Source organism: Egretta garzetta, unplaced genomic scaffold (genome assembly GCF_000687185.1).
Source record: "Egretta garzetta isolate BGI_Z169 unplaced genomic scaffold, ASM68718v1 scaffold656, whole genome shotgun sequence".
NCBI lineage: Eukaryota > Metazoa > Chordata > Aves > Pelecaniformes > Ardeidae > Egretta > Egretta garzetta.
In genome coordinates this window covers 1585760-1597265 of record NW_009259968.1, presented here as the reverse complement: position 1 = coordinate 1597265, position 11506 = coordinate 1585760, and positions in this window count along the sequence as shown.

Genomic DNA, 11506 nt, shown 5'->3' with positions numbered 1-11506 from the left:
TAGTATATGGGAAAAGAGGTTTGTGTGCACAGAACTAAACTCACTGTATTGTCATGAAGTCTCTTCAAAATGTCAAAACAAATACGTCTTGAAATTTGAATCAAACTACAAGCAGATAAAAAAATTAATGCCATGAAATTGAACATCAATAAGCTCATATCTATGTAGTCTGCTTCAGCTCCTCCCATGTAACTTCAACAAATGTGTGTCCCCTAGGATTAAGATTTTCTCTCTACCGTAGGGTACATTCTTGTCAACTTTCCATTTATATTTTGTTTTCAGGGAACAAACTCAGTGAACGAAAGTATCATTTTAAGTTTCCTATAGTGACTTGTAAATTTCAAGTTGTGTTTTTACTACCTTTGCCAACACAGTTTATCATGAGACTGGAAGATATTGAAGACTATTAGCTAATCAAAACTATTTCTATGATAAAATTCAATTTCTCCAGGACAAAATCATAGAATCATAGAATTCTGGGTTGGAAGAGACCTCAGGGATCATCTGGTCCAACCCTTCTAGGCAAGAGCACAGTCTAAACAAGATGGCCCAGCACCCTGTCCAGCTGCGGCAAAAGCTTACCCCTTCTTACCAAACTTGAAACAGTGCTAATAGCGACCATGAATTAGTCATTCTCAGGGAATAAGGTAGCCCTTAAAATCTGCTTTAGCTGATTCCTTTTCCTAATGTTAATTTTATACTGACAGTAATCTTGAAGGTATCAATTACAGACATAAAGAAAATGAACTGATTCTCATAAGAACGGGGCCGTCATCTTCTTTACCTTCCAACCTGAACCCACAAAATACAACCAGAAAAGTTTGCACTGTCACCACTAAGCACCATAGCCAGCTATGCTGGGCATGAAGGCAACTGGCAGCGTGCTGGGTTCCCTCCCGATCCCTCTCTGCTCCTGAATGGCTTCATCAGCTCAGTACAATCTTCACTGTCCTTCAGCAGCAAATGGCCCAGCTCCCTCATGCCTGTGGGTCTCTTCGTGCACCCCTGGGCTGCAGGATGCAGTAGGGTGAGGCAGCGTAGCTCCGGGTGTCACAGGGCAAAGGCAGCAGACCCTCCGTGCTGCCTGCATTTACACTCTCGGGATTTCTCAGCTGCACTTTATGCCTTTCCCATACTTGGTTAAACTCCTTTTCTTCATTCTTTTCTTTAAATACAGCTTTTTAAAGGGCTTTACAAAATTGGAACAAAGCAAAAAAACCCCAAAGTGGTAATGCTTTTTCTCAATGTATTATTCTCTTCATTCCTTCCTGTCTGATCACTCACTAGCAGTTTTTTGCCATTTGCAGGGAAAGGTTGGGCTTTTGCTTTGCATCTTAATATCTTGTCTTTTAAGTTTTTGATTTATGCAACATTAAATGATCTTGGAGATATTTTTCCAAGAATTTGCTTTGGCCATGACATGTAATCCCTTAATAAAATGTCCTATGTTCTCATGTTGAGAATTCTGGATAAGGATTTTTCATTTTTGAGGTGAGTCTTCATTTCAAGCTGTGGAAACCACGTCGTACCTTAAAGAGATACGGCCAAAGATTGTCATTTCAGTGAACATTTTCTCTGATGCTCTGAAGTGATGACAGGTGCTGCCTTTGATCTACCACCCTTGAAAAGCTCGCACAGCAGCCACTTCTTACTCAAGTTAAAATAAGAAAGTTACTCTTTGCTCAGTAATTAAACAGTAGAAGCTACCACCCAAGTGATTGACAAACTGGCTTTATTTGGCAAAATGGAAGGTGAGGCAAGCAGCTAAAGATGTTTCTGTGGGATCAACTGCAAAAAAAAATCCAACACAGGAAACTGCCTCCTGCTGCTCCTCTCATCTGCATTGCAGGAAATGCACTGCTGGCTGCATCTCTGGAGATAAAGAGGGTTGTGCTGAAGAAACGCTTGAATCCTTCAAGAATTTATCTTCCGAGGTGTCGTGGTTTAACCCCAGCCAGCAACTAAGCCCCACACAGCCGCTTGCTCACTCCCCCCCAAGGTGGGATGGGGGAGAGAATTGGAAGAGTAAAAGTGAGAAAACTCATGGGCTGAGATAAAGACAGTTTAACAGGGAAAGCAAAAGCCGCACGTGCAAGCAAAGCAAAGCAAGGAATTAATTCACTGCTTCCCACCGGCAGGCAGGTATTCAGCCATCCTCAGGAAAGCAGGGCTCTGTCACATGCAAGGGTTACTTGGGAAGACAAACACCATCACTCCGAATGTCCCCCGCTTCCCACTTCTTCCCCCAGTTTCTATATACTGAGCATGACACCATATGGTCTGGGATAGCCCTGTGGCCAGTTGGGGTCAGCTGTCCTGGCTGTGCCCCCTCCCAGCTTCTTGTGCCCCTGGCAGAGCAGGGGAAGCTGAAAGGTGCCTGACTGGTGTAAGCACGGCTCAGCAACAGCTAAACCATCAGGGTGTTATCAACATTCTTCTGGTACTAAATCCAAAACACAGCACTATGCCAGTTATTAGGGAGAAAATTAACTCTATCCCAGCCAAAACCAGGACACAAGAGAAACCTGAATATTTGGTGCCAAGTGGCAGCACTTTTTTCAGTTGTGCAGAGCTGACTGCATTTTGCAAGAAGGGAGACCACTGGGACTATGTTCCTAAACATCACCAAAAAACTTTATTTTCTCTGTGAACAAGCAGAGAGGCAGTTTTTACATGTCTGTATTCTCGTCTGGAGAAGAGGAGGCTGAGGGGAGACCTTATTGCCCTCTACAACTGCCTGAAAGGAGGCTGTAGCAAGGTGGGGGTCGGCCTCTTCTCCCTGGTAACAGGCGATAGGACGAGGGGGAATGGTCTGAAGTTGCACCAGGGCAGGTTTAGGTTGGACATTAGAAAAAGTTTCTCCACTGAAAGGGTTGACAAGCATTGGAACAGGCTGCCCAGGGAAGTGGTTGAGTGAGTCCCCACCCCTGGTGGTATTTTAAAGGCGGGCAGATGAGGTACTTAGGGACATGGTTTAGTGGTGGGATGGCAGTTAACGGTTGGGCTTGATGATCTTAAAGGTCTTTTCCAACCTAAACAATTCTATGATTCTATGATTTTTACTGCATAGTCATTTTTCTCCTCAGAACTCCCCCACAGAATAAGAGTATGTTTATAACAATACAGGAGTGCCATGTTAACTTGATGTGCTGATGAGTATATTCTACATAATATACCTCCTAACACCAACAGGAAAATGCGATATCAAAACTCAAATGAGAATTCAAATAACTGGGAAGACAACATATGCCTGGCCTACATTTTATTTTCTCCTTTTTTTACCCAGCTATGGCCGAAGTGATTTGGTAGGGATTCTCTTAACTATGTGACCATCCAGATCTTTTAGACCTAGAGGAAATGTATACCAAGCAGAGAAGGGCCAAAAACAACAGAAGGAAGCAGTCTAATACAGTGGGTAAAAGTGACTTTATCATATGCATTTGTTTGCTTGCTTGAAGTTTGTAAAAATGTTAAGTAGGCTTTTTAATAGGGAAAATCTTGATTGTTAGAAACATCTAAAATAAAATTTAAAAAATCTTGATAAACTGCCGTAAGTTATCTTTAGCTATAGTGTACAGAAGATTTTAGGCATGGGAACCAGCTTGTTCTACCCTAGTCTGCTCACGGGCTGCATGGGAAGCTGCCAGGGAAAGGGTGCCTGAGGAATACTACAGATTACCAAAAGTAAGTTCCTTACCCAGATGTCCTAGACTCCTAAAGGACAGGATGGTGTCCTTTCTTTGATAAAGCTCAAAAATACAGGGCATAAACCGAGAGAGGAAAATGCAACAGAAGCTTCAGCGCTGTCCTCATTTATGAGTTACTTTCCTCTTCCTTTTGTTTTCCACTGGTTTTCTTCCAAAAAAAAAATAGATCTTCTAGCTCAAAACCTGATATATTACAGTTGTATCAAACTACTCATTCTACCAAAAGCAGAGTGTGGGTCTAATCAGAGCAAGCAGCAAATGTCTGCAGAGATTTCCTTGTTTCCCACCAGAGTCGTGTTTCTGGGACACAGTTCAGTGGCTGCGCGTGTGGATGCAGCTTAGCGTTCACCTTGGGAATTCCAGTATTTGATTTGCATGTATCACTACACAGGCTGATTTTGGCAAAGCAAACACACATATTAGAACAAGAAAAAAAGTTGGTTCAAAACACCTCTCCAGACTGAATTTGCAATCTGTATCTGTTTTGCAATTTTATGTTCCCACTCACAGATTTTTAACATCTTTGCAAGCAATTCTAACAGTTCAACTTTTAAGAAATACAGCAAGTGCCCTTTATTAACTCAGTATATTTCAATGGGGTTTTTTATATTAGTTTTCTCCAGTGTTTTACCTTGCAAAATAAGAGCAGCTGCTAACAAATGTAGTCAGCTGATTTAGTTAAATTCTGCTCTTTGCACTCTCAGATCTCTAATCCTTGAGAGACAAATCAAGAACCATATCCAGAGGCCATATGGGTGCTCTCACCAAACAGGGCTCGACAAGATACTGTTCCTTATTATACCTATTCAGTGCTAGCATAGGGATGGTGCTTTGAGTTGCACAGGAGGTTAAGGGAGTAATGTTTTGTGCCCTGGCTTTCTGTTTGACAATTTGTCATCAAAACAAATTGATGCAAATACCGTAAAAGCATTTCATATATAAAAGCATTTGGACAGATTTGTATCCAGGCAACAGTTGTAAGCTTCTAGATAAATTGCCTGTTACTCATTGCTTGTAAATTAGTTGCAGCTAATTTCTTCTAGCAAACAAGGTCTGCATAGGCCTGATAAAGGGAAGTGATTAAAGCAAGTTTTAGGAAAGGCGACAGAACAAGTATTGTTTTACCAGTCACTGGCCCTGTTTTTCCTGTGGATTATGAATCTGAGAAGGACCCCGCTGTGATCCTTAGCAGTGTTGCAAATTCTGACCATTGCAGAGTTGCTGACGAGGCTGCATGTTTCCTTTCTGTAGATGGAAATGCTGCCTATTATTTGCACTCCTAAGAATTATAATTATAATAGAAACGAAGCATAAACCAGCTGAAAAAGCTTCCCAATAGAAAAGAAGTAACAAGATGAGCACAGGCCCCCGTGGCTGCAGGAATATGCCCCAGTGAGCCCCAAACCTGCTGCTAGCTAAAGGCACCTAGCGGCAGAGTTCATGTTTTTGTCATAAACTGACCACAGTTATCTCTAGCTTCAGGATCTGGTTTGTGGCAGATGCCTTCAGAAGTTAATACAACCCACAGCAGTTTAGAAACCACTGCACTGCTTACAGACCGGTTGCTGGACTTTTCTGGTCACATCCAAACTGGTAAGTAAAATGGAGTGGGAGCTGCTCCTTCGTTCTGAGACGAACGGTACGGCACAGCACAGGTATACAGCTAAACCCTCTGGTCCCCTTAAACAAAGCAGTTATACTTGCATTATACAGAGAGTAATATTACTATATCATCATATTATAATCTACAATTAATATTACTGCATTGACACATGATTATGTTTTCTATAATAATATAATTATATCCATAGAGAACATAGAATACATTACCTATATAGTAACTGTTAATAATATTAATATATTGTTGTAGTGTTATCTATTAAACTAATATATTAATATTTGTGCATTGTGTAAATATATATTATCTGTTAAATATCTTCTATATGGTAAACTAAAGTGATAATATTAATGTTATGCATAAAATTTAATATATTAATGTGGTTGTTTGGCAGTGGTCTCTGGCTTGTGCTAACCACCCCAGCCCAGAGACTGTCTGGGAAGCACTAGCTGACCAAGGCCAGAACTGGGCCAAAGTCTGTGCAAACGTTTTAGCAGATGGTGAGCACATACCAGAGCTCAGCCCCGGTCCTCTTAATCTACTAATGCACACAAAGCCTCTAATGCCTTCAGCCGTAGACAAATGCCTTATAAAAGACAGATCCTCTGTTTAATCCTGTTGGATTGGTACGGCTTTCAGGACACCAGCCACCGCCAGAGGACGAGGCATTGCCTGGACGTGTGGGTCTGGAGAGAGAGGCAGAGGCGAGGCTTCCCCGAGTCACCCCACGTAGCGGCTCTGGGGTACAAATGGCATGAACAGCACCAGGGGTGACGCATGGTACATCGCCCGCGCCTCCCACCTAGGGAAAGCAAGGGTGAGGATGCTCCCCCCGCGGCTAAGCCTGAAATACAATCAGTGCCTCACTTGTGGAGAGCAGACCAGCCCACTCAGATCAACAGCCTGTCTCGAAGACCTGCCACAGTCAGGTTTCTTAAAGGAAGGCAAAGGGAGCCATGTAGCAAGCAGACAACAGCTTGAAATCAGAATCCTCTTGTCTGGGGCTGGCAAATGTGCATTTGACACTATTAGAATTTCAAAATACCCAAGAAGGAGCAACATAGTGCTTCTGCATGTTTTCAGCCTTTTTTTTTTTTCCTCTTGTGCTTAGATGCTTTCAACTGTAAGCTCCCTAGGAAGATTTTTTTTATATTGAAAAATTCTAGAAACTTTTGATAAAAACAAACTTCCATGACAACAAATATACTTCAATTCACATTAAAATAAACTCATGAAGGATGGCAAGAAGAAATGTCTTTAAAGCACTGAGAATCTATTTAGCTCTTTGAATTAATATGCACAATGTAATATAACAGTCCATACCCTCTCTATTTGCAAACATTCACCCATTGCAATTATTTAGGTATAATTCATTTGGATATAATGTATACTTATAATCCCAGATAAAAACTGTAAACCAGGAAATGTAAAGTTTATAGTAAGCTGTTAAAATACAGAAAAATTATTCATTCACACATGCGTATCATCCCACAGTAGCTCTGATTGTAATTAAGGCCTTTTAGTGTTTAATTAGAGCAATCTGATTTTTAAAAGCTTTATTTTCTTTCAACCCTCCAAGGTGTTATACCTTTCTTTGTCATCATCTACTACTTTTGTACAGGACTGTAACAGAAAAATACCTTGATTTTTTACAAAGGCACTTTTAAATATAGCCCAGATCTTGTTCCTGAATGTGAGTTGATTTCTATACACTTTTCCAAGCCAATCATCTTCTCCGTTATGCAATAGGTACTTGCATCTAGGTCCTCCAGTCAGAAGTATTTCCATTGGCCTTAGTAGGATTTGGATCAAGGTTGAAGTAAGAAGACAGGAATACATTTCCTATATAAATTGTCTCTTCACTCTACTTTTGTGATCCAATGAACACATGCAAAACAGAAGAAATTCACCTGTCTCCTTTCTTAATAACGCTGATGGTTAATATAGAATTATAGAATCATAGAATCATTTAGGTGGGAAAAGACCTTTAAAAGCATCAAGTCCAACCATTAACTTAACACTGCCATTCCACCACTAAAATAAACCATGTCTCTAAGCACTTCGCCTACCCATCTTTTAAATACATCCAGGGATGGTGATTCCACCACTTCCCTCAGCAGCCCATTCCAACACTTGAAAATCCTTTCAGTGAAGAATTTTTTCCTAATATCCAATCTAAACTTCCCCTGGTGTAACTTGATGCTGTTTCCCCTCATCCTATTGCTTGTTACTTGGGAGAAGAAACCAACACCCACCTGGCTACAACCTCCTTTCAGGAAGTTGCAGAGGGCGATAAGGTCTCCTCTCAGCCTCTTCTTCTCCAGGCCAAACAACCCCAATTCACTCAGCTGCTCCTCGGAAGACTTGTGCTCCAGACCCCTCACCAGCTTCGTTGCTGTCCTCTGGACATGTTCCATCAATGCAACATCTTTCCTGTAGTGAGGGGCCCAAAACTGAACACAGGATTCAAGGTGCAGCCACACCAATGCCGATTACAGGGGCACGATCATTTCCCTACTCTTTCTGGCCACACTATTCCTGATACAAGCCAGGATGCAGTTGGCCGCCTTGGCCTCCTGGGCACACTGCTGGCTCATATTCAGTCGGCTGTCTAGCAGTAGCCCCAGGTCCTTTTCTGCTGAGCAGCTCTCCAATCACTCTTCCCCAAGCCTCTAGCGTTGCATGGGGTTGTTGTGACCAAAGTGCAGGACCCGGTACTTGGCCTTGTTGAACCTCATACAGTTGGCCTCAGCCCATTGATCCAGCCTGTCCAGGTCTCTCTGCAGAGCCCTCCTCCCCTCGAGAAGATCAACACTCACACCCAACTTGGTGTCATCTGCAAACTTACTGAGGGTGCACTTGATCCCCTCATCCAGATAATTGATAAAGATATTAAATAAGATTGGCCCCAGAACTGAGCCCTGGGGAACACCACTTGTGACCGGCCACCAGCTGGATTTAACTGCGTTCACCACAATTCTCTGGGCTCGGCCATCCAGCCAGTTTTTTACCCAGCGAAGAATATGCCTATCTAAACGATGAGCAGCCAGACAATGTCAAAGGCCTTGCTAAAGTCCAGTTAGAGAACATCCATGGCCTTTTCCTCATCCATTAGATGGGTCACCTGGTCATAGAAGGAAATCAGGCTGTTCAGGCAGGACCTACCTTTCATGCACAAGAATGTCATTGAGCCATTGCTCATGGGGTATTCTAGAAAGGGGGACTATCAACACAAGCCATCAGAGAGACCTAGATTTAAAAAAAACCCAACATGCATAATTTACCTTCTTAATCTGTGACGCAGCAGTGTCATGTTTCTTGAAGCTCCTGAGAGCAAAAGCAAAATCCTCCTACTAATTTCTTCCATTGGTTTTAATGGGACAAGGATCTCCTCTGAGCTGCAGACAACTATTTTAAAGCTACTTTGGATATTTTTCCTAGTTGGAACTGATGGATCAGAAATACCACTTCTACTTTTTACTTGCTACCTCTCCCAGCCAGAGAAACTTGGTTTCCTGTTCTATATATTTATAGATAGCTAATGCATATGTAGGGACATCTTTACCAGAAACATTGACTCAGTTGATTAGCTTACCAGCTGTTACTGCTTACCATGAATGTTCAACTTCCCCCATTTGGATATCTATCCTGAGAGCTAGATTTGCCAAACAAGAGAGAGAAAGTAAAAATAATTGCTTGGTTGAATAAGCTATAATAGATGTTTAACTAAGTAAGATCCATTGTGCTTTGGAAGAAATTTCCTGCTCTCACATTATTCTCTTTCAGTCTTTCCACCCTGCTTAGATATATATCTATCAATCAGCCGTGTTTTCTTCCTTTGTTATAGATTATTTCTGTTGATATCATTAGTTTGCCCTTCTTATCCAGCAATGTATCTGCAGGGCTTCTATGCAGGTTATTAAGCTTCTTTAGCCCTTAAGCCTCTTCACAGAAATAAGAGAAGTGACATATATATCAATACTGGGTTTTGCCCTCAGATTTTCTTTGGGAGAAAAAAAAAAGACATTTTTGTCTTCATTCTAATAGCCAAGGCAAGAAAACAAAAGAAGGGTAGTTATAGGTGTGAGCTCCAGGCAACAAAACATCCACCAGGGAATAGTCATGGCTGTTGATTTCACTAGTGCAAAAAAGCATTTTGGCTAGAAAGGTCTTATCCCTAAATCTGTCAATAAACTTCCAAGGAGCATATTGTTTGTTTTTGAAACAGGTTAAAAACAGCAGGCTTTGAGGAGGAGGTGAGGAAGCTGAGGAGGAATGTTAGGACAGTTGACCTGGAAATTCATATTTCAGGATTTTCAGATACCGACTCTATACTTCAACATATGAAGTGTGACATTCTAACCTCCCTTTGACATTCTTCTTTTTTTTTCCTGATTTCAGCATACACACAGAGAAACACCTCAATAAAAATGTTATTTCCAGCCTCTGCAACTTTCTTGAAAGTCTAGCAATAATTTAAATAATTTAAAACATTGTATGAGAGCCTCAGGTAAGTTCCTAGCACTCTCCTCAGGCTTGCAAAGAGGGGCAGAAGGAAACATCAAAGCTGATGTTTGGCTCCTCATTTTTTATGAAGAAAATCCTGGAAGACTTTCAGTCTTACCATAACTTTGGGACATGGTTATGGGGTGTGCAAGCAGCTGTGCAGCCACATTGAACCTGGCTTTGAAGGTCTCAGTCATGAGGATACAAGAAGGAGAATGCTGGAAGCTGACTGGGCAGGAGGCCTGTTTATTTATCTTCTTAGCTGGACTTTCCCAGGATGCCTGAAGCATCTAACTCCTTGCGGTTGACAGGGAAAATGCCTCTAGGTTGAGTAGTCCTAATCTTCCGTTTGCATTAAGTCATAAAGAACCCTTCCACTACAATTTTGAATGGGGGCTAGACAAAACCTGAAGCCTAGCCAGAAAGGAACTATGGAAGCTATTACTTAACCAGAGAGGAGTTTTAGTGCATTTTCTGGATGGAATTTTTCAGCAGGCCCTCACTTAACTGAGATCCTTCCAAGTGTCTTGTCTCTCCTATTAAATGTTCTGTCCAAGCAACAGAAGAAATTCTTGGACATCTGAACAAATATGAAACTAAATTTAATAAAACTGTTCTTGACTGCATTCTCTTCAAATCATTAAAATTGCCCAAGACAGCAACTTGGGCTAGAGTAAGTGAATGACTGTTAAATGGTAGTATTTCTAAGGATTATGTGGCAGCTATGGGGAGTTCATTATCACTACACTAAATTGGTCTCACTTAGAAGACATCCCAATAAATCCGTTGTCTTGGATTAGCCAATTACAATTAAGTGGAGAAATGGAGCCTTCAGATAAACACAGTTAATTAAGTATAATCTCAATGGGGAGCTCAACCTTTAAAAGTCTCTTGTAGAAGGTGAGTTAAGGGCATTGAATGAGCTATACTTCTGTTCAACCTTTGGCTGCTAGCAATCACTGAACCCATGATCAGGAGTGTCAGGCATAAAGGGAATAAGCCCAAGATAATGCCCTAAATGGAAGGCTAGAACAAGTAAGGCCTCTGCAGAAGTGATGTTTTATAGTATACTGAAGACATTTAAAGAGGGTTTCAAGATACATTAAAAAAGAAGACATTAAAAATGCCTGAGAAGCCAGCAAATTTTTAGCCATTCTTCATTCAATCAGACAGAAGGAACTAAACACTAATTCCCCTATACCTGAGTAGTTTGACACACATGGCATTGTATGCCCCAACAGTCTCTGGGCCTAGAGTAGGCTGAGGTGGGAGGTGGGGGTTGTAACATTATTCATGTTAAACCCAGTGTTTCAGTAAAAACATAAGGCAGGGGAACAAAGGGAGCAAGATTCAGGATGTGTGTTGAAGAGCAGTTCTTCAGCAGCAGTTGAGGTGTTCTCAGCAAAGCACAGAGTAAAACTGAAAGAGCCCATGACCTGTTTTTCTTTCTACTTGCCCTAGAGTTAGAAGACAAGATGAATAGGTTAATTGCTCATTAAGTTGCAGAGTAATTCCTTATTTTTAATTAAGTGGAAAATTCTTGTATCTTTGGGTGGAATGACCTGCAGTTCTTTCCCTGTATAAACGTACTGCTGGTAATAGTGCTAGTAACTAGCAGCATTTCTGCTGTCTTACTTCCCTGTTCAAATAACACCAGCGCACACACACACACGTA